General features: G+C 47.8%; 1 protein-coding gene across 4 annotated transcripts in view; it reads left to right on the forward strand.

Annotated features, from left to right (window-relative positions):
- Positions 1 to 24,018, forward strand: part of EFR3A (EFR3 homolog A) — a 384,301-nt gene that overhangs the window by 151,040 nt on the left and 209,243 nt on the right. The window lies entirely within an intron of this gene.

Consider the following 24,018-nt stretch of genomic DNA (forward strand, 5'->3'; position numbering starts at 1 on the left):
AATCCTTGCAGGTTACTGCTGTAACACATCTTCCAACAATGTGTTCCAGAGCTTCACTATTTGTTGAGTGAAAAAATATTTTAGCCTATTTGTTTTAAAAGTATTGCCATGTAAATTCATGGAGTACCCCCTCATCTTTTTACTTTTTGAAAGAACAAATAGTTGATTCACATCCATTCACTCTATTTCACTCAAGATTTTGTAGACCTCTATCATATCTCTTCTCTACTGTCTCTTCTTCAAGCTGAAGAACCCTAACTTCTCCTTATATGAGAGGCGTTCCATCTCCTTAATCGTTTAGGTAGCCCTTGTTTGAACCATTTCTAATTTTGCTATATCTCTTTTGAGATATGGTGACCATAATTGCACACAATACTCAAGGTGAGGTTGCACCATGGAGTGATACAGGGTCATTGTAATCAGTGGCGTAGCTAGACCTCACATTTTGGATGGGCCCAGAGCTAATATGGGTGGGCACTATGTATATAGGTATGAGTCGTGGTTCATGGGATAGTCTAAATAATGCCTTAGTATGCACTTGGGCAGATCTGCCCAACAGACGTCCTGCATCAACATAAACCACATACATACTTTATGGAACACAGAAATTTTTAAAATAAATTTAAAAATGTCAATCCTGCACTATCCCACAATTCTAGGCAGGTTACAACTGTTATATACATAAAATTTCACGAGAAGAAACCTCTCCCAAAAGTGCAAGCCAAAACACACACCACCCAACCAATTGCACACCCAAAGCATCACAGTATGTGCCACTTTGAGTCTGTAAATGGACAGAAAAGCAACAGGTAAGTGTACGCATACCTGTGTAATTGGCAGCTTTAAATGTGCTGTTGGTTAAATAGTGTATGCTCGAGTTGGCACCCCTAGGAAAGGTCTCTTCTCATGAGATTTAAATTGGTCTCTTCTACCTTCTGATTAATAGTGTATAGAACATACATAAAATTTTGCATATTAATTACTAGACAAGCAACACCTAAACTTGACAAGCCATAAGTCTACTATAATGGCAAACATCTAAACACACATCACAGTATCCTGTAAAAATAATTACTTCCCACAAACCATCCCCCTCCCTTGACCCAAACACAGGAAAAAAAAAAACTTCAAATGCTCTCATGTATCAACCCATTTCATATCCCTTAGTGCATGCCTTGGTTGTTACATACATAAAAGTGTTCTAAAATAAGTAAATAAATAGAGTGCTAGACACTCTGAATGGAAACTCTGAATGTCGAGCCCATGACACAAATACAACACGTGCTAGGGTGTCCCCACAACCAGCCTCTCCAAATGACACACTGATCAAGGCTCACAATGAATAAATCACAAAGAAAAGTTATCCCATTATTATACTTCCTCTGTGTACATCCCCATACCACACAAGCCGGCTTCCCTAAGCGAGTTCAAACAAAAATGCCACCAACAATAAAGAATGACAGCGTGGATGAAGCAGCCCCCGTCTGCCCTGCCCTGAGATTATAGTTCTGGCTGTGGGGAGAGAGGGAAAACATTGACCAACCTATGAGTCCGTGGCGTGCTGTGGCCTCAACCCTTCAACACCATGCTGTCTCCCGCTCTCAATCTAAGGGTCCTGGCTGGGGACTCACTGGAGATGACGAAATTAAACCTCGCAGTGCCAGATCGATGCGTGCCGTGCACTGCAGGGCAGACCACGTTAGTGCAAAGGCTAGAGGAGCTGCGCTGCAGTAGGCAGCCATAGAGAATGGAGGCAGTCGCAGCAGCAGAGATGAGAAGAGTGTGGAGCGGTGTGGTGCCCCACTCCCTCCTTCCTGTTTCTCTGTGTCGGATGTTTGTGTCTTAAGGGGTGGGAGTTGGAACGCTGCGCAGAGCTGCTACCGGGCATGTGGCTGGTCCCGTGATGCAGTCTAAGGGAATCATAACTTCGCTTCTGAAGCTGCAATGATGGAGGAGGGACTGGTGGCTGGTTTTCTGATGGGTGGGCCTGGGATGAAAATGGATGGGCCCCGGCCCACCCAGGCCCACCCGTGGCTACGCCCCTGATTGTAATGTTCTTTGTCTTATTTTTCTATTCCTTTGCTAATAATTCCTAACATTCTATTTGCTTTTTTCATCGCCACCACCGCACAGTGAGCAGAAGATTTCTGCATATTGTTCACAGTGACATCTAGATCTTTTTCTTGGTGACTCCTGATATGGAACTGTTATGATTCTACTGAGATAGGCAGGGGAGTGACCGGGACTCGCTTCTGATTGGCCTGACAGGGATTGAGCTGTCTGAAGCAGCAGAAATCAGAAGTCAAACCTATTTAAACTTACCTCTCCCTACGGCAGACGCTCTAGCATTCCTGTCAGCTGAGCTCTGGTTCTCTTACTCTGTCTGTGCTCCTGGCACAGTGTGTATTTTGAGGAGTTTTGCTTGCTCTCTTTCTGTTTGTGGTCTGTGTGTGTGTGTGTGTGTGTGTGCTGGTTGTAACCAGCGTGTCCTTGATTGCTTCTGCAGTGCAGCTGGGTCTGTCTTCTGCCTCATTTCTCCCAGCCTCTGTTAGTTAGCCTTTCTGTCCATGGTAAGCTTGTTCCTGCTTTGTTTAAGTTTCCCTTTATTCAGTGTTAACACTTTATGTGCAGAGCTTGGTATTTGCCTTCTGTGAGCGCTGCCTCTTTTAGGCAGCCTTTCTCTGGTGTCTGCCTTATCCCTTTCTGTACTCTTGTGTGCCTGCTTCTTTCCTGTTCCTATTTGAAAGCAGCCTTTTCCTTCCGTCTGTTTTTCCTTGTTTAGCCATTCCTGTGGAGCTTCGCTCTTGTAGATCCCGTGTCTATAGTGTCCCATTTGACCTCTGCTTTCCCTTTTTCCCTGTGGGCTTTGCCCTCCGCTACCTGAGTTTCTGTGTAGCCTTTGTTTGTATTCTCTCCCTCTGGTCATAGGCTGTATCCACCAGTTTTGTCTGTTGCCTTTCCCTTTGTGTCAGTGACTGGCGCTGTGTGCGTTGCTTGACCTCCAGTCCCTTTGGGGAGACCCCTTGTTCTTTTTTTCCCTTCCCTAGTGTATGACTCGGTTCCAGTTCAGCCTTGCGTCCCGTATGCTTGGACTCTGTACGAGTAGGTTCCGGATCGGCCTTGCGGCCGCCTGAGTGTGGTCTATCTCCCTTTTCTGGTGATGCTTGTTGATTGTCCTGAGTGTGCGGGGCTTTGTGGCCCATGGTATTGCTTAGTGCCTGTTTGGTCTACCCTAGGCCTTGGCCAAGGTCCTTCCTAAACCTCGGCGTAGGCACAAGGGCTCACGATCAGATTAACAGGAACTTAGCATCAAGTTGCTGTGATTTGGATTATTCTTTCAATATGCTTCAATTTGCATTTTTCCACATTAAATTTCATCTGGCAGTTTTCTAAGGTGGTCCTGCAATATCTCAGTCTGCATATGATTTAGCAAATTTGAATAGGTTTGTGTTATGGTAATCACTTCGCTTGTCGTTCCCTGTTTCCAAATCATTTGTTGCATTCTAGAGATTTTCTAAATTAAAGATGCAGCTATCCTTTCTCCACCCCCCCCCCCCCCCCCCCAGCCATTGGCTGGATGAGGCTTAATGCACTTCTCCGATCCAGGCCCTCTGCAATTTCTGATGTTCCAGGTCTGTTAACCTGTTCTCTTGTAAACAAGCTATATCTACATGGTGATGCCTACAGGCAGTCAAGATTTTGTTGTGTTTAATTGGGGAGGTGATCCTTGCCACATTCCATGAAATTAGTCTGTTATTGGGATATTAAAATTGCTTGTAAAAAGCCCACTGAGACACATGAGGATACACCTGGATGCCCAGCCCTCACCCAAGCACTAGCTGAATAGTTACCTAAATGCCCACAGAATGATATAATGTATGCAGCATTAATTTGACAAACCATCCTCCATATTCGAGAACCTGTAGTAGTACAACTTGAGTTTTTAAAAGTCTAATATCCAAAATACCCCCTCACCCAAAACCCCTGCTGCCCTATAATTTTTAACAGCATCCCAAACCACACATAGTCCTCTTTATTAATGCAAATGCATCAGAGGAAGGCAGAAGAGTCACTCTTCAGACTCTGCAAGGAAGTCTGGCTCCATCTACACCGCTATGCCTCAAGTCCCATCCAGGTGACAAAAGTAGCATTCTTGTATAGGAAGTTATCTGCGCTTGTAAATAAGTCCACCTAAATTGGATCCTGTAATAGAGCTCCTTAACATGTAACTCCATAACACCACCAGACTGTTAATTTAGCTGCATAATTCAAATCCAAACAGTGAATAAATGTTGCGTAAGAGGCAATGTAGAGATCTGAAGGGTGTAAAGACTATTGATCATAACTACCCAATGTCCGGGTAGGTATGATCAATAATCCTATGACCAAAAGGTGCTGTGATCATATGGTCTTTAATCACAGCACCTTGGTGTCATATATATAATGGACACATCTACTTTTGGTCTTTTGGACATATGGCTATTGGTCATAAGGCCATTAGGTCACTGATATTTATTAAAAAACTTGTATACCACACAATCCAAACCCCTGTTTATAATGCTGCACTAGTGACTGCTGATGCTCCAATGCTGACACAGCCCATTCACTTTGAATGGGCTGTGACAGCATTGCCGTGTGGCAGCTGCTAGTACAGTTTTGTAAACAGGTGGGCAAGTGTTCTTGGCAGTTAACAAAGCATACATACATAAAATCTCCAAACAGCCGCTTATAATACAAACACAATGATTTACAAATGTACACAAACTTTTACATATCTAAAACGTTGTCAGAATTCCCAAGGCTTTATTCCAGTTGCTTCTAATAACTTAATTCAAGTCTTATCCCTCTCTGTATGCCTGTATGAAATATGTCTTTAGCTCTCGACTGAACTATTTTATTTTTCCTGAATTTTTCTTAACCTTGGAGGTAATCTGTTCCACATTGTAGCCAGATAAAGAATGGTCAATCTATACTCATCCAGTTTTATGTCTCAATGTGATAGTACATCTAACAACAATTTTTCAACAGATCTAATTGACCTTGAATGTTGATATACATGCAACTTTGCTGCTAACACTTTTGATACCTGACACATTATGATTGTAAACACCAGATACAAAATTTTGAACTTAATACGATACTCGATAGGGAGCCAATGTAGGCTTTTCAAAACTGGTGATATATGCTCTTACCCGGGAGATCTAAGATGGCGCCGAATTGAGACGCTACCCCAGATGTGCTCCGAGACTTACCCACGCAGAACCAAGTGAGGAGTCCGAATTCCCCCTTTTTTGATATGGGGAAGCGGCGGGGAAAAGTGAGGGAGGCTCCTGTGACCCCCACGGCACCCTCCTCTCGAGGCAGACAACGTTGGAAAGCTTCGGAGTTTCGCTGGGTCTCCGGGCGACATCATCTCCTACTATCGGCCTAGCTTCCAACTATCGGCCATCAGTGAAGACGGGGCTTCCTTGAGCCCTGACGCCCGTGCAGCACCACCACAACCAGGAAGTATGCGAGCGGTTAGTGATTCGCAGGGCCCTATGTCTGAAAAGGAGAGGACCCTCGGAGAAAGGAGCCCAGCCGATTTCGCTGGGGGTGAAGGAGTTCTGGTAGGACAAACTGTAAAATCTTTTTCTTTAGTAATGAGAGACGCTTTACAACAGATTTCCAAAGCCCCCTCTCCTGAGTTTAATATCAATATGGTGAAACCTGCCGTAGTAACTATTGAGTCACTATGGGACCTAACCTTCTCAATGCATTCTTCGCTTCAATCAGTTTTGCTAAAAAATGCTGACGAAATAAAAACATTGTCAGAAGCTCTGTTGACTCAGGAACAAATCAATGCTCGTCAGATGTCTGAAACAAAAATGCTTGAAGATAAAATTCAGAAGCTGGAGAAGTTGAACAAAGCCACAATTAAGTATAGTAACTTTATTAAAAAGAAGATTGAATATCTTGAAAACCAGCAGAGAAGACTTAATTTGCGGCTTGTCAATTTCCCCAGATCTCCAGTTATCTTCGCCATTGATATGGTTAAAAAATATTTATGGGAAGTCTTGGGGATGCCTGGGGAATCTCTACCACCCATAACAAGGGTAATTTACCTTCAGACTTCAGTACCATCTAAACCTGGAGGTGACCAAGTTGTTGTGGATGGAGGAATGAACCTGACATCTTTTCTTGAATCGTCCCTGGAAGTGGTTACACAGAGGACAACTGCACTGGTGACATTTGCTCTTGAGATAGACAGAGAGATGGTATTGAAGTTGTTTTTCAAGCATTTAGACTCGATGTTTTTTGGTTCCAAAGTTAGGATTTTTCCGGATCTCGCTAGAGATACTCAATATAGACGTAAGGCATTCTTGGCACTATGTCAAAGAACTTTAAATCTGGGGGCAACATTTACCCTCAAATTTCCTTGTATTTGTCGTTTTATTTACCTTCAGAACAGTTACAAGTTTATGGATCCAAAACAACTTGAGGATCTTTTGATAGCTAAAGAGGCTGAGAATGTTAATGTTAAAGTTTAGGATCCCATATGGGCACTGAAGATAGATTGAGAATGTACCCAGAATATGTAACAGTCTGAAAAAATTTAATTACCTTAATTTGTTACTTTATCCTGGATCTAGTTAAGTATTTCCAATTTTGAGGTCGATGTACCAGTGATTATTTCTGTTACTGAGACATTTATTTTGTCTCAAGTATAGATTGTTTTGTTTAAAATTTAATTTGTTTCTTTCTATGCTTCTTTGATAAGATGTATAATTGAATTATAAATAAATAAAAAATATATATGCTCATACCCATTAACCCTAACCAATACTTTTGCAATAGAATTTTGTGCAATCTGTAAAGCTTTGAGTTGATATGGGATTCTGAACAACAAACCATTACAGTAGTCAAAGCATGGTGTTGCAAGAACTACTGATCTGAAATTTTGTGGAGTTAAACTCTTTAAACGCCTAACTAATCGCAGCTTGAAAAATACATCCTTTACCATTTTCTGTATATGTAATTTCATTTCTAAGCCAGAGTCCACAGTCACATCCAGGTTCCTTAAGTCTTTCACAATAGGTATAGCCACCCTTTTAAATTTAAATGATTTCTGGTATGTCAGAAGAAACAGAAGATGTCAATTATAAAATCTTTGTTTTGCTTATGTGTAATTTCAGGCAATTTGCTTTCATCCAGCTAACCACAGAAAACATGATTAGACTTAGTTTATGAAGGATATTTTTAATTGAATCGTCAGGAATCAAAAATTGGATATCATCCACACAGAGCCTGAAATTCAATTTTAAGCAATTCAATAAATGACATAGTGAGAACAAAAATATATTGAAAAGGACAACTGATAAACAGGAACCCTGCGTTACTCCAGTTTTTATCTCTCAAACCAGATGCTTCCTCGCCTATAGATACAAGAAAATATCTGTTCTGTAAGAAGGAATTAAACCAACTCAACACCTTGTTCAAGATACTATTTGAATACAACCTATTCAATAACATACAACGGCCTAAAAACCTTTTAAAATTACCCAATCAAGTCTCCCCTTTGGAACACAAGTCTCAACTTACTCCTGTTCCTGCCATTTATATCAACACCAGGTCTGTGGAGAACAAGGCTCTCTTACTCAGGGATCTGCTAGAATTTTCAGATCTGGGCTTTCTAGTTATCTCAGAAACATGGCTCACAGAAGCTGATAGTCCAATATTGCCTCACATCTGTCCAAACGGTTATGCTATTCTTCACTCTCCAAGATGGGGTAAAAAATGAATGGACTTTTATATTTAAGAGTTTTTTTTCACATGTCTTTAGTTAGTTCTGGGTTTTTTCCTGAACTGGAATATATGCTGTACAAATTCTGCGATGATTCAAAAGAGGCAAATCAAATTGCCCTACTGCTCATTTACCATCCTCCGGGGGCTTGGTCCAAGGCAGAACCTTGACTTATGAAGATTACTTCCTCTGCCATGTCCCAGTTTTCTAGGATTACCTTCCTAAGAGAAATAAACCTACACTTGGAAAATGATGCGGATACCAATGTCCACAACTTCAAATCATTCTTTAAGGATTACGAACTAACTATATTCTGCGAGGGTGCAACTCATGAAAAAGGCCATATGTTAGACTTCATGACTTCCTACCCTAATAAGCTTGATTAGTTCATTCAAATGGAAGCCAATACCATGGTTTGACCACTTCCAACTGGATTTCACCATTGATATCTATATGTCAAGCTTAACCAGACACAAATCCTCCAAACTCATCTCCACCAGTGGTAAAATCATCAAGGTCACTTTGTGGTCTGAGCTAACAGATTTCCTCGCTACCTCATCTACACGTGGTTCGATAAAATCCCACTGGGATACCAAGATGAAAGCCATACTAGACAAAATTGCTCAATTTACCACTAAAAGGTCAAGACATCCAGAAATTCACCATGGGTTACAGAGGAACTCCATCCTAAAAGGGGAATGTCGATGTTTTGAAAAGCAATGGAGAAAGAACAAAGATACTACTGATAAATCCAAATGGAATTCAGTCTTCCGACACTACAAAAAGAAAGTAACTCAAAATATCAGTACTATAGCAGTCTAATAGGTCAAGATGATCTGAACAAAAAACCTTTCTCCTTAGTTAAAAAACTAGCTTCCACTAACAATGATGAACATTCACAGAAAACATGTCCCACAGCCCAAGACCTAGCTGATCATTTTGCCAATAAGATCCTCCAAATTAGAGTTGCTTGTCCTCCCCTTGGCTTTGTATATAGATATTTCAAAATGTTAGCTGATATATGATGCAGTGGTTTTCTATAGGGTATACCATTGGTATATATTAGGTTCTATCTTGTTCTGCTTTAGCAGAAACATACTGAAGGATTCAAGGCTGCAACGAAAGAAACAAGTGGAAAAACAACTTCAAGGGATCAATCCAAGACAAGAGATAAGGTGCTCCAAAAAACTTTTTTGGAGCACCTTATCTCTTGTCTTGGATTGATCCCTTGAAGTTGTTTTTCCACTTGTTTCTTTCGTTGTTGGACTTCTGTGGAAATTTTTGGACCTTTTTTGATATTTGCGGATTCAAGGCTGCACCAGTCCTTATATTGGTGATGATACTGGAGAGTTCTATATTCTGTCTTTTTGTAGGGAGAGATAATCTACTGGTCTCTACTAACAGGGCTCAAGGAAAGAAAAAAGTAACAGGTGTGAATAAATTTCATCTTAGTTGATACACAAGCATTTTGTAAACTTTAGTCACATTTTCATGTTAGGATCTTTCAGTCACTCATGTAGTATTCAATCCATGTTTCTGATTATGTAAATCTTTGCAAACATTTAAAGATGTTTTATTTGAATGTGCTTTTAGTGTGGCTGGAGACCGCATCTTCAAAAAGGTATAAACAGGATGGAGTCTCTCCAGAGGATAGCTACTAGCAAAAACCCAAGCAAGCAGATCCAATAGACACTGAAGATGCAGTGTATCCATAACTGATGTCACCTTGGCGTCTGATTAAACCAGCACACTTGAATTACTCCTTACTAGTGCTCTGTAGCTCTTTTAAGGATCCAACTGTGCTTATGTTCTGTTGGATTCTAAGAGTTCTTATCCCCCTTTTTAGACCCCTGATGCAGGCATAGACACGCTGAAACGTGGCCCGTGTCGGGTCCTTTTATTTAAAGAACTCTTGTTCATTCCAATCTTGGTGACCCTTTTGTGCTTTTTTTCTGTTCTATTGTGTATTTTTGATTCTCCGAGGACAAGCAGGCTGCTTGTTCTCACGACTGGGTTGACGTCCGCGGCAGCCCCCACCAACCGGAAGAAGCTTCGCGGGACGGTCGGCACGCAGGCCACGCCCACCGCGCATGCGCGGCCGCCTTCCCGCCCGTGCGCGACCGCTCCCGCCAGTTCCTTTTTTTCCGCGCCTGGAGAGAGTCGTGCTTTGCCGCTCTCTCTACTTCAGCCGCCGGATTCTTGCGATCGCGTATACGCGGATCGCGCTTCGTTAATTTAATTTAATTTCCTTTTATTATCTTTTCTTTTACAAAAAAAAAAAAAAAGACTGCGCGTGTGGAGCACGCGCTCCCCTTTTCCCTCGCTTCCAGCGGGGACGCCTCGTTGCGGCCTAGTGGCCGCTCGGTCGGCTAGTTTTTTCGTGGTGTGATTTTAGCCACCATTGCCGACTTTGACTTCGCCGACGCGATTTTTCCGTCGATGTCCTCGAAGGTCCCGAGTGGATTTAAAAAGTGTGGTCGCTGCGGCCGGCCGATCTCGCAGACCGACACCCACGCTTGGTGCCTCCAGTGCCTCGGGCCGGAGCACAATCTCAAGTCGTGCGCGCTGTGTCTCGGTCTCCGGAAACGGACTCAGGTTGCGAGGCAAGTTCTGCGGGACCGTCTTTTTGGAACTTGCGCCGGCCCCTCGACGTCGACCTCGACGGCATCGGTATCGAAGGCCGGATCTTCGGTACCGGTATCGATGCCCGAGACATCGGCACCGATGGCAGCGACCCCAGGAGAACAGGTCCCGTCGGCCCGCCGGTCCGCCGGTCCGCCGGTGAGAGTGGGGTTGAGAGGCCGCGTGGGCTGTCGGCCCCGGTCACTCCCTCAGCTTGTGAGCCACGGGACCGAACCCTGTCGGACCCGGTACCTCGAGACCGAGGGGGATCGACCTCCTCCTCCTCCATGCCCTCCGGCTCCGGTGACGTGCACCGGAAAAAAGACAAGAAGCGCCGTCACCGGGAGCCCTCGGTGCACCCTGAAGGGGAGTCGACGCCGAAGCGTCATCGCAGAGAGGAGAGATCTCCGTCGGTGGTGGAGGTACCGACGCGTCGGGGTTCCGGCACCTCGGTGCCGTCTCCTGGCCCCCAGCAGCTTCTGGCACCGACACCCTTACCGGCCCCACCGCCTTTCCCGGCAGCGGGCCTGGACGAGTGCCTCAGAGCCATCCTTCCGGGGATCCTGGAAGGGCTGATGCGCCAGGCTGTGCCGGCGTCGGGGGTGCTTGCGCCCCCGGCGCCGATGACTGTGGCGCCGGCGAGCTCTAGCCCGGCGCCGGGGCTGTCGACACCGCCGCCGCTTGCGGTGCCGGTCTCGACCGCCACGCAGGTGGAGTCCCCGTCGACGTCGATGGAGGGAGCTCCGTCCCCGCCGGCGCGGGAGTCCACCGCTCGACGACACCGAGGCCTCGGTGCCTCGACGTCGAGCCGGGCCCGGTACCGGACTCAGCTACATGAGCTAATGTCCGATACCGAGGATGAGGACTCGTGGGGGGAAGAGGAAGACCCGAGATATTTCTCCTCAGAGGAGTCTACGGGCCTTCCCTCGGACCCCACGCCGTCACCGGAGAGGAAGCTCTCACCTCCTGAGAGTCTCTCCTTTGCCTCCTTTGTGCGGGATATGTCTATAAGCATTCCCTTTCCCGTGGTCTCTGTGGAAGAGCCGAGGGCCGAGATGCTCGAGGTCCTCGACTATCCATCACCACCTAGAGAGTCCTCCACGGTACCGCTGCACAATGTCCTGAAGGAGACGCTGCTTCGGAACTGGGTGCGACCACTAACTAACCCCACCATTCCCAAGAAAGCAGAGTCCCAGTACAGGATCCACTCTGACCCAGAGCTCATGCGGCCCCAGTTGCCCCATGACTCAGCGGTCGTGGATTCTGCTCTCAAGAGGGCACGGAGTTCGAGGGATACCGCCTCGGCGCCCCCGGGGCGGGAGTCTCGCACTCTGGACTCATTTGGGAGGAAGGCCTACCAATCCTCCATGCTCGTGACCCGCATCCAATCTTACCTGCTCTATATGAGCATCCACATGCGGACCAATGTGCAACAGCTGGCGGACCTGGTCGATAAGCTCCCGCCGGAGCAGTCCAGGCCATATCAGGAGGTGGTCAGGCAGCTGAAGGCGTGCAGAAAGTTCCTGTCCAGGGGGATTTTTGACACCTGTGACGTGGCATCTCGTGCTGCGGCCCAAGGTATAGTGATGCGCAGGCTCTCATGGCTGCGTGCCTCTGACCTGGACAACCGCAACCCAGCAGAGACTGGCTGACGTCCCTTGCCGGGGGGATAATATTTTTGGCGAGAAGGTCGAGCAGATGGTTGACCAACTGCATCAGCGGGAAACCGCTCTCGACAAGCTCTCCCACCGGGCGCCTTCAGCACCCGCCCCCGCGGGCGGGCGTTTTTCCCGGGCTCGGCAGGCTGCACCCTATTCTTTTGCGAAGCGTAGGTACAACCAGCCGGCCCGAAGGCCTCGTCAGGCACAGGGACAGCCCCAGCGCGCTCGTTCCCGTCAACAGCGTGCGCCTAAGCAGCCCCCTGCGCCTCCACAGCAAAAGCCGGGGACGGGCTTTTGACTGGATCCACGGGAACATAGCCGCCCTACAAGTGTCCGTACCGGACGACCTGCCGGTCGGAGGGAGGTTAAAATTCTTTCACCAAAGGTGGCCTCTCATAACCTCCGACCAGTGGGTTCTCCAAATAGTGCGGTGCGGATACGCCCTGAATTTGACCTCCCTGCCTCCAAATTGTCCTCCGGGAGCTCAGTCTTTCAGCTCCCATCACAAGCAGGTACTTGCAGAGGAACTCTCCGCCCTTCTCAGCGCCAATGCGGTCGAGCCCGTACCACCCGGGCAGGAAGGGCAGGGATTCTATTCCAGGTACTTCCTTGTGGAAAAGAAAACAGGGGGGATGCGTCCCATCCTAGACCTGAGAGGCCTGAACAGATTCCTGGTCAAAGAAAAGTTCAGGATGCTTTCCTTGGGCACCCTTCTGCCAATGATTCAGAAAAACGATTGGCTATGTTCCCTGGATTTAAAGGACGCATACACTCACATCCCGATACTGCCAGCTCACAGACAGTATCTCAGATTCCGCCTGGGCGCACGGCACTTTCAGTATTGTGTGCTGCCCTTTGGGCTCGCCTCTGCCCCACGAGTGTTTACAAAGTGCCTCGTGGTGGTAGCGGCCTACCTACGCAAGCTGGGAGTGCACGTGTTCCCATATCTCGACGATTGGCTGGTCAAGAACACCTCGGAGGCAGGAGCCCTCCGGTCCATGCAGTGCACTATTCAGCTTCTGGAGCTGCTGGGGTTTGTGATAAATTACCCAAAGTCCCATCTCCAGCCAACCCAGTCTCTGGAATTCATAGGAGCTCTGCTGAATACCCAGACGGCTCAGGCCTACCTTCCCGAAGCGAGGGCCACCAATCTCCTGGCCCTGGCTTCGCAGACCAGAGCGTCTCAGCAGATCACAGCTCGGCAGATGTTGAGACTTCTGGGTCATATAGCCTCCACAGTTCATGTGACTCCCATGGCTCGTCTTCACATGAGATCTGCTCAATGGACCCTAGCTTCCCAGTGGTTCCAAGCCACCGGGAATCTAGAGGATGTCATCCGCCTCTCCACCAGTTGCCGCACTTCACTGCTCTGGTGGACCATACGGACCAATTTGACCCTGGGACGTCCATTCCAAATTCCGCAGCCCACGAAAGTGCTGACGACTGATGCATCTCGCCTGGGGTGGGGAGCCCATGTCGATGGGCTTCACACCCAGGGTCTGTGGTCCCTCCAGGAAAAGGATCTGCAGATCAACCTCCTGGAGCTCCGAGCGATCTGGAACGCACTGAAGGCTTTCAGAGATCGGCTGTCCTGCCAAATTATCCAAATTCGGACAGACAATCAGGTTGCAATGTATTACGTCAACAAGCAGGGGGGCACCGGATCTCGCCCCCTGTGTCAGGAAGCCGTCGGTATGTGGCGTTGGGCGTGTCGGTTCGGCATGCTTCTCCAAGCCACGTACCTGGCAGGCGTAAACAACAGTCTGGCCGACAGACTGAGCAGAGTCATGCAACCGCACGAGTGGTCGCTCCATTCCAGAGTGGTACGCAAGATCTTCCGAGAGTGGGGCACCCCCTCGGTGGATCTTTTCGCCTCTCAGACCAACCACAAGCTGCCTCTGTTCTGTTCCAGACTTCAGACACACGGCAGGCTAGCGTCAGATGCCTTTCTCCTTCAATGGGGGACCGGCCTCCTGTATGCTTATCCTCCCATACCTTTGGTGGGGAAGACCTTACTGAAGCTCAAGCAAGACCGCGGCACCATGATTCTGATAGCGCCCTTTTGGCCTCGTCAGATCTGGTTCCCTCTTCTTCTGGAGTTGTCTTCCGAAGAACCGTGGAGATTGGAGTGTTTTCCGACTCTCATTTCGCAGAACGACGGAGCGTTGCTGCACCCCAACCTTCAATCCCTGGCTCTCACGGCCTGGATGTTGAGGGCGTAGACTTCGCTGCGTTGGGTCTGTCTGAGGGTGTCTCCCGGGTCTTGCTTGCCTCTAGGAAGGATTCCACTAAAAAGAGTTACTTTTTCAAGTGGAGGAGGTTTGTCGTTTGGTGTGAGAGCAAGGCCCTAGAACCTCGTTCTTGCCCTGCACAGAACCTGCTTGAATACCTTCTGCACTTATCAGAGTCTGGCCTCAAGACCAACTCAGTAAGGAATCACCTTAGTGCGATTAGTGCTTACCATTATCGTGTGGAAGGTAAAGCCATCTCTGGAGAGCCTTTAGTCGTTCGATTCATGAGAGGCTTGCTTTTGTCAAAGCCCCCTATCAAGCCTCCTACTGTGTCATGGGATCTCAACGTCGTCCTCACCCAGCTGATGAAACCTCCTTTTGAGCCACTGAATACCTGCCATCTGAAGTACTTGACCTGGAAGGTCATTTTCTTGGTGGCAGTTACTTCAGCTCGTAGGGTCAGTGAGCTTCAAGCCCTAGTAGCTCATGCTCCATATACTAAATTTCATCACAACAGAGTAGTGCTCCGCACTCACCCAAAGTTCCTGCCGAAGGTGGTGTCGGAGTTCCATCTTAACCAGTCAATTGTCTTGCCAACATTCTTCCCCAGGCCGCATACCCGCCCTGCTGAACGTCAGTTGCACACATTGGACTGCAAGAGAGCATTGGCCTTCTACTTGGAGCGGACGCAGCCCAACAGACAGTCCGCCCAATTGTTTATTTCTTTCGACCCTAACAGGCTAGGGGTCGCTGTCGGGAAACGCACCATCTCCAATTGGCTAGCAGATTGCATTTCCTTCACTTACGCCCAGGCTGGGCTGACTCTTGAGGGTCATGTCACGGCTCATAGTGTCAGAGCCATGGCAGCGTCGGTGGCCCACTTGAAGTCAGCCACTATTGAAGAGATCTGCAAGGCTGCGACGTGGTCATCTGTCCACACATTCACATCTCATTACTGCCTCCAGCAGGATACCCGACGCGACAGTCGGTTCGGGCAGTCGGTGTTGCAGAATCTGTTTGGGGTGTAAATCCAACTCCACCCTCCAGGACCCGAATTTATTCTGGTCAGGCTGCACTCTCAGTTAGTTGTTCTTCGTAGGTCAATTTCTGTTGTACCCTCGCCGTTGCGAGGTTCAATTGACCTGGGTTATTGTTTTGAGTGAGCCTGAGAGCTAGGGATACCCCAGTCGTGAGAACAAGCAGCCTGCTTGTCCTCGGAGAAAGGGTATGATACATACCTGTAGCAGTTGTTCTCCGAGGACAGCAGGCTGATTGTTCTCACCTACCCTCCCTCCTCCCCTTTGGAGTTGTGTGTTTCATATTTTATTGCTTGTCATTCAACTGGCGGGAGCGGTCGCGCACGGGCGGGAAGGCGGCCGCGCATGCGCGGTGGGCGTGGCCTGCGTGCCGACCGTCCCGCGAAGCTTCTTCCGGTTGGTGGGGGCTGCCGCGGACGTCAACCCAGTCGTGAGAACAATCAGCCTGCTGTCCTCGGAGAACAACTGCTACAGGTATGTATCATACCCTCTCTCTCTCTTCTGTTACCTGGAGTGTACTTTGAAAGAAAGGCAGGAGAGGGGACATATGATAGACATTCAAATACTTCCATAGCATAAATGCACAGGAGGTAGTCATCTTTCATTTGAATGGACACTCTTGAACAAGGGGGCATTGGATGAAGGTGAAAGGAGATAGACTCAGGAGTAGTCTAAGTACTGGTGAATACTACTTTATGGAAAAGGTAGTGGATGCATAGAGGATGTATGCAACAGCCTACCAGTTGAGGTGGAGACCAGGACTGTATCTTAGTCCAGGAAAGGAAGGAACAAACGGAAAGGAAGGGATAGTACAGATTAATAGTTCATATGGAAGGGCAGACTGGATAGGTCATATGATTTTTATCTGCTGTCATTTTCTGTTTCTTTGTTTCTTAATTGGGTTTAGCTGTAATATGTTATTGATTTCTCAAGTGTTTGGCTATAATGTTTTATTGATTGTTTGCTAAAGTATTTTTTTTTTTAATTTTTTTTGTGACCTGCCAAGAGAAAGGTGGATTAGTTGGGATATAAATGCATTAAATAAATAGCCCAAAGCATAAGCAGACACCACCTCAGTGTCCTATTACAATGCCATCGTAGATCTCTTTTTCTGAAAAATGTTTAATGGTAAACATTCTTACTACAATACCAAATAAATGAATGAAACTAGGATACTGTTGAGCTTAATTCATATTAGTTTATGTCCATAAATCATTTCATACATTTGACAAAGATTTACATCCAAGGATGCTTTTGCATATATCTGTGTAAAACCAGTTTAGCCTTAGAACCTTTTTCAGTTTTCTTTTACAGTGGTTTCAGTTATAAGTAAAATTATCTTGTGACTTGATAATTTTAAACAGAACTACACTAGATAGTAACGTTTAGCAGTAATTGGACATCAGTTAGTTTAGAATTAGATGAAATTTATATAGCATTACACATTAGATCCTCAGGAACACAAAGAAAACTTCATGATGATTAATGTTTTTACTGTGACTGCTAGAATTGATAATGATTTACCGATGCAGTGATTTGCCCTTTCTGCCTTTTTGATATTTAGTTCACAGCGTACTGGACAGGCCATTACCAGATTCTGTCTCTTGTAATAAATTGAAGCAGTTAATTCTGACTTCTGCCTGTGATTTCTAGGCAACTAACATTTACTTATGCAGAATGCTAAAGAATCATCTGGCTACCGATCCTAAACATTAGCTTTGGGAAGAAAACTATATAGCATCCTAGTCACTTAAAGAAAATTAAAATATTAAAGTAGACTGAAGGAGGATGACTTGGAGGGGCATAATCGAAAGGGACGCCCAAGTTTTGTTGAGGGACCTCCTCGCAAAACGTCCCAATGGAGGGGCGGGGAAAACCGTATTATCGAAACAAGATGGACATCCATCTTTCATTTTGATAATATGGTTGGGGACGCCCAAATCTTGACATTTTGGTCATCCTTACAGATGGTTGTCCCTAGACTTGTCATTTCTGATTTTCGGAGATAATGGAAATCAAGATAACCCATCTCAGAAACGACCAAATTCAAGCCCTTTGGTCATAAGTACATAAGTAATGTACATAACAGCGACCCGACACGGCCGTGTTTCGGCACAATGGCCTGCTTCAGGGGTCTTTATAACCTTGAATGATGTAGTTTAGAATATATGTTCCAAGGGAAATAACGGGAAACAAGTCTCTCTGGTCTCCTCTCTTCAAAATAATATATATGAGATATATATATTTTTTTAAAAACGAGCATCTAAATACTCCTCTCCTAAGAGTTATCGGCAAATTTGCCTATATTGTCCTAGTATTTTTGGAAAGCGTGAACAGATGCTTCACATCCACCTGTTCCACTCCACTCATTTTATATACCTCTATCATGTCTCCCATCAGCCGTCTCTTCTCCAAGCTGAATAGCCCTAGCCTCCTTAATCTTTCTTCATAGGGAAGTCGTCCCATCCCCGCTATCATTTTAGTCGCCCTTCGCTGCACCTTTTCCAATTCTACTATATCTTTCTCCCCTGGAGCCTTTTTAAAAAATCGGTGTTACATTGGCCACCCTCCAATCTTCCGGTACCATGCTCGATTTTAAGGATAAGTTGCATATCACTAGCAGTAGCTCCGCAAGCTCATTTTTCAGTTCTATCAGTACTCTAGGATGAATACCATCCGGTCCAGGAGATTTGCTACTCTTCAGTTTGCTGAACTGCCCCATTACGTCCTCCAGGTTTACCGTGAAGTCAGTAAGTTTCTCCGACTCGTCTGCTTGTAATACCATTTCCGACACCGGTATCCCACCCAAATCTTCCTCGGTGAAGACCGAAGCAAAGAATTCATTCAATCTCTCCGCTACGTGTTTGTCTTCCTTGATCGCCCCTTTTACCCCTCAGTCATCCAGCGGCCCAACCGATTCTTTTGCCGGCTTCCTGCTTTTAATATACCGAAAAAAATTTTACTATTTTTTTTGCCTCTAATGCTATCTTTTTTTCGTAATCCCTCTTGGCCTTCTTTATCTGCGCCTTGCATTTGCATTGACACTCCTTATACTGCTGCTTGTTATTTTCAGACGGTTCCTTCTTCCATTTTCTGAAGGCGTTTCTTTTAGCCCTAATAGCTTCCTTCACCTCACTTTTCAACCAGGCCGGCTGTCTTTCGGACTTCCGTCTTTCTTTTCTAATTCGCGGAATATGTATGGCCTGGGCCTCCAGGATGGTATTTTTGAACAGCATCCATGCCTGTTGTACAGTTTTTACTCTCTCAGTTGCCCCCCCTAAGTTTTTTTTTACCGTTCTTCTCATTTTATCATAGTCTCCATTTTTAAAGTTAAACGCTAACGTATTTGACTTTCTGTGTACAGTTACTTCAAGGTCGATATCAAAACTGATCATATTATGGTCACTGTTATCAAGCGGCCCCAGTACCATAACGTCCCTCACCAGATCATGCGCTCCACTAAGGACCAAGTCTAGAATTTTTCCTTCTCTCGTCAGCTCCTGCACCAGCTGCTCCATAAAGCTGTCCTTGATTTCATCAAGGAATTGTACCTCTGTAGCGTGTCCCGATGTTACATTTACCCAGTCTATATTTGGATAATTGAAGTCACCCATTATTATCACATTGCCCATTTTGTTCGCGTCTCTGATTTCTTTTATCATTTCTGCGTCTACCTGCTCGTCCTGGCGAGGCGGACGGTAGTACACTCCTATCACCGTTTTTTCCCCTTTTGTACATGGAATTTCAACCCACAAAGATTCAAAGGTGTGACTTGTGTCCTGCTAAATTTGTAATCTATCTGAGTCAAGGCTCTCATTAATATACAATGCTACCCCTCCACCAGTCCGGTCCACCCTATCACTACAATATACTTTGTACCCTGGTATGACAGTGTCCCACTGGTTATTCTCCTTCCACCAGGTCTCAGTAATGCCTATTATATCCAATTTTTCATTTAGTGCAATATATTCCAACTCTCCCATCGTGGAAGAAGCCAGCATGTCTAGTGCATTGGTCCCCCTGCCATGCCAGGACACCAATCAGGCACCCTAGAGGGCACTGCAGTGGACTTCAGAAATTGCTCCCAGGAACATAGCTCCCTTACCTTGTCTGCTGAGCCCCCCCAAACCCCCCTCCCAACTGTACACCACTACCATAGCCCTTACAGGTGAAGGGGGCACCTAGATGTGGGTTGTGTTGGGTTTTGGAGGGCTTGCTGTTTCCTCCACAAACGTAACAGGTAGGGGGGTGGGGCTGGGTCCGCCTGTCTGAAGTGCACTGCACCCACTAAAACTGCTTCAGGGACCTGCATACTGCTGTCATGGACCTGAGTATGACATCTGAGCCTGGCACAGAGGCTGGCAAAAATTATTTTAAAAGAAATATTTTGTGAGGGTGGGAGAGGGTTAGTGACCACTGGGGTAGTAATAAGAGGTTATCCCCGATTCTCTCCGGTGGTCATCTGGTCATTTCGGGCACCTTTTTGTGGCTTGGTCGTAAGAAAAACACGACCAGGTAAAGTCGTCCAAGTGCTCATCAGGGGCGCCCTTTTTTTCCATTATGGGTCAGGGACATCCATGTGTTAGGCACGCCCAAGTCCCGCCTTTGCTACGTCTCCAATACGCCCCCTTGAACTTTGGCTGTCCTTTCGACGGAAAGCAGTTGGGGATGTCCTAAATCGGCTTTTGATTATACTGATTTGGATGATCCTGGGAGAAGGATGCCCATCTTTCGATTTGTGTCGAAAGATGGGCGTCCTTCTCTTTCGCAAATGAGCCCGTTGGTGTATCTGTGGGACTGCTGTACTGCATTTGAAGGACAATTTAACTCCCAGGTTAGGTCACCTGTTTTCCTTGTTTGCTAGATGTTGCGGAAGCAGCATATGAAGCTCTTGGAGGTAGAGAAACCAGTAGTCGTCATACAGCAACGACACCTAGTTCCCAGAAGATAAACATTAAATGGGTTTTGGAGACTCCCTGATAATGAGCAGTACTTTTGGGTGCCTCCATTTGGGCACCGTCTTATAGTTGCTGATACCTTGGTGCCTATACACATTGGTGCTGGACTTTTAAGTGTCCAAATGATGGTGTCTAAAAGTCCTCTCCTTCCCCCGCCCCTCTAGTGCAAGGCGCTGGGCTTGGGTATCCAAATGGTGGTGTCTAAAAGTCCTCTCTTCCCCCCCCCTTCTCTAGTGCAAGGTGCTCGGCTGGCAGCTGCGGTTGAATAATAGAAGTAATAGTAGTAAAGACATACAGGTTGGTAGCCAATAACACAATAACTTTTCTATCTCACCATTAATATTTTATGATTTTTGTTAATGTGCGTACTTTAAAGTTAATTCATTGCTTAATAGGAATGGGTGGGGGTGGGTTATTGTGAATGTCATTGCATATTTTGTGTTTGGCTTTTGGATTATTTTCATTGTCTTTTACTTGTTAAGAATGAATAAATTAATTAAAAAATATATATATATATATTTAAATGAAGTTCAACAGAATTGTGGGATGAAATTGTGATTTTATTTTTAAGTTTGCAAAATGTTATTGAAATTATTATATAATATAATATTCTCCGAGGACAAGCAGGCTGCTTGTTCTCACTGATGGGTTGACGTCCTCGGCAGCCCCCTCCATCAGAAAGTTTACTAGCAAAGGCCTTTGCTAGTCCTCGCGCGCCCATGCGCACCGCGCATGCGCGGCCGTCTTCCCGCCCGAAACCGGCTCGAGCCGGCCAGTCTTCTTTCGTCCGCGCTCGGTACGGTCGTGTTACGCCGTTCGTGCCCCAGAGAGTCGACCTCGCGCGTCCTTTTCGACGTGTTTTTTCCTTGTTTTTCTTTAAAAAAGTTCGGGAAGCGCTCCGGAAGTGTTCCGGAAGACCCTTTCGGGTTTTCTGCCCTTCCCGTAATTTTCACAGCTTTTGCCCCGTAAGTTTTCTTTCGTTGTCGGGGTAGGCCTAGTTTGGCCTCGGTCGAGATTTTTCTCCCTTTAAATTTTGGTGCTTCAATTTTCGCCATTTCGGCCTTTGATTTCGCCGGCGTGATTTTTCCGCCCATGACATCGAAGCCTTCCAGCGGCTTCAAGAAGTGCACCCAGTGCGCCCGGGTAATCTCGCTCACTGATAGGCACTCTGCGTGTCTTCAGTGTCTAGGGGCCCAGCACCGCCCTCAGAACTGCAGTCTGTGTTCCCTGTTACAAAGGCGGACTCAGGTAGCGAGATTAGCCCAGTGGAACGTTTTGTTCTCTGGCTCTTCGTCGACATCGGCACCGGAGGCATCGAGTGCATCGACGTCGTCAGCGTCCGGACCATCTTCCTTGGCTGCCGCTCCATCGACTGCATCGAGGCATCGGACCTCTGCATCGGCGCCGAGGCATCGGGCGACTGCATCGACGTCGGTGGTACCGAGACTTCGTCTGCTGATGTCGTCGGACGGAGGTGCATCGTCAGGAGTGCAGGTGAGGGCTGTCCATTCCCCTGCTGGTGGCGGTGAGCCTTCGGGTGGGTCTCCTCCTACCCTGAGGGCTCCTGCGGTACAGCCCCCCCGGGATCGACCCTCTTCGGTCTCGGCCCCGAGGAAGCGACGGATGGATTCTACGTCCTCCTCGTCGGTGCCGGGGAGCTCCGGTGACATGCTTCGGAAGAAGTCGAAGAAGCATCGACACCGGTCTCCTCCCCGTGTCGGCACCGAGAGCTCTGGGTCGCCGAGGGATTCGGCACCCAGCAGGCATCGGCACCGAGAGGACCGCTCACCCTCTGTTCAGGAGGTGTCGATGCGCTCCACTCTGGACAGCCCGGAACAGCCTCCTCGCCCGGAACAGGTTCTGACGTCGACGCCTGCATCGACCTCTCAGCCTTTTTCTGCAGCCACTCTGAACGAGAGCCTCCGGGCCGTTCTCCCAGAGATTCTGGGAGAGCTGTTGCGCCCTACCCCTCCGGTACCGGCGGTGCTTGCGCCTCCGGTACCGTCGAGCGTGGCGCCGGCTGGTCCATCGCCCAGGTTGAGGTCCCCGACGTCGGTACCGCGTGCGGTGCCGACCGCGGCCACCTCCCAGGAAGGCTCCCCGACTACGTCGGCGGAGGGAGCTTCGCCGATGCGGGCGAGGGAGTCTACCTCTCGACGCCCCCATCGTGGACGTGGCTCCACGGAGTCGAGCCGGGCGAGGTTGCAGACACAGGTCCGTGAACTTGTGTCTGACACCGAGGGTGAGGCCTCGTGGGAGGACGAAGAAGACCCCAGATATTTCTCTGACGAGGAGTCTGAGGGTCTTCCTTCTGATCCCACTCCCTCTCCTGAAAGGCAGCTTTCTCCTCCTGAGAGTCTGTCTTTCGCTTCCTTTGTCCGGGAGATGTCTACGGCCATCCCCTTCCCGGTGGTTGTGGAGGACGAGCCCAGGGCTGAAATGTTTGAGCTCCTGGACTATCCTCCTCCACCTAAGGAAGCGTCCACTGTTCCCTTGCATCATGTCCTGAAAAAGACATTGCTTGCGAACTGGACCAAGCCATTAAGTAATCCCCACATTCCCAAGAAGATCGAGTCCCAGTACCGGATCCATGGGGACCCAGAGCTGATGCGCACTCAGTTGCCTCATGACTCTGGAGTTGTGGATTTGGCCCTAAAGAAGGCTAAGAGTTCTAGGGAGCATGCTTCGGCGCCCCCGGGCAAAGACCCTAGAACCTTAGACTCCTTTGGGAGGAAGGCCTACCATTCTTCTATGCTCGTGGCCAAGATCCAGTCTTACCAGCTCTACACGAGCATACACATGCGGAACAATGTGCGGCAGTTGGCGGGCTTGGTTGATGCTCTTCCCCCTGAGCAAGCCAAGCCTTTTCAGGAGGTGGTCAGGCAGCTGAAGGCGTGCAGAAAATTCCTGGCCAGAGGAGTTTATGACACTTTTGATGTTGCGTCCAGGGCCGCTGCTCAAGGTGTGGTGATGCGCAGGCTCTCATGGCTGCGTGCCGCCGACCTGGAGAATAGACTCCAGCAGCGGATTGCGGACTCGCCTTGCCGTGCGGACAACATTTTGGGGGAAAAAGTCGAGCAGGTGGTAGAGTCTCTCCACCAGCGGGACACCGCATTCGACAAGTTCTCCCGCCGGCAGCCTTCAGCATCTACCTCTACAGGTAGAAGATTTTTCGGGGGAAGGAAGACTGGTCCCTATGCTTCTGGTAAGCGTAGGTACAATCCTCCTTCCCGACAGCCTGCGGCCCAGGCTAAGCCCCAGCGCGCTCGCTCTCGTCAGCAGCGTGCGCCTCAGCAAGGCCCCGCGGCTCCCCAGCAAAAGCAAGGGGCGAGCTTTTGACTGGCTCCAGCAGGGCATAGCCGACATCCCAGTGTCAGTGCCGGGCGACCTGCCGGTCGGGGGGAGGTTGATAGCTTTTCACCAAAGGTGGCCTCTCATAACCTCCGATCAGTGGGTTCTGCAAATAGTCCGGCAAGGATACACCCTCAATTTGGCCTCAAAACCTCCAAATTGTCCACCGGGAGCTCAGTCTTACAGCTTCCAGCACAAGCAGGTACTTGCAGAGGAACTCTCCGCCCTTCTCAGCGCCAATGCGGTCGAGCCCGTGCCATCCGGGCAGGAAGGGCTGGGATTCTATTCCAGGTACTTCCTTGTGGAAAAGAAGACAGGGGGGATGCGTCCCATCCTAGACCTAAGGGCCCTGAACAAATATCTCGTAAAAGAAAA

Source organism: Microcaecilia unicolor, chromosome 1 (genome assembly GCF_901765095.1).
Source record: "Microcaecilia unicolor chromosome 1, aMicUni1.1, whole genome shotgun sequence".
NCBI classification, from domain to species: domain Eukaryota; kingdom Metazoa; phylum Chordata; class Amphibia; order Gymnophiona; family Siphonopidae; genus Microcaecilia; species Microcaecilia unicolor.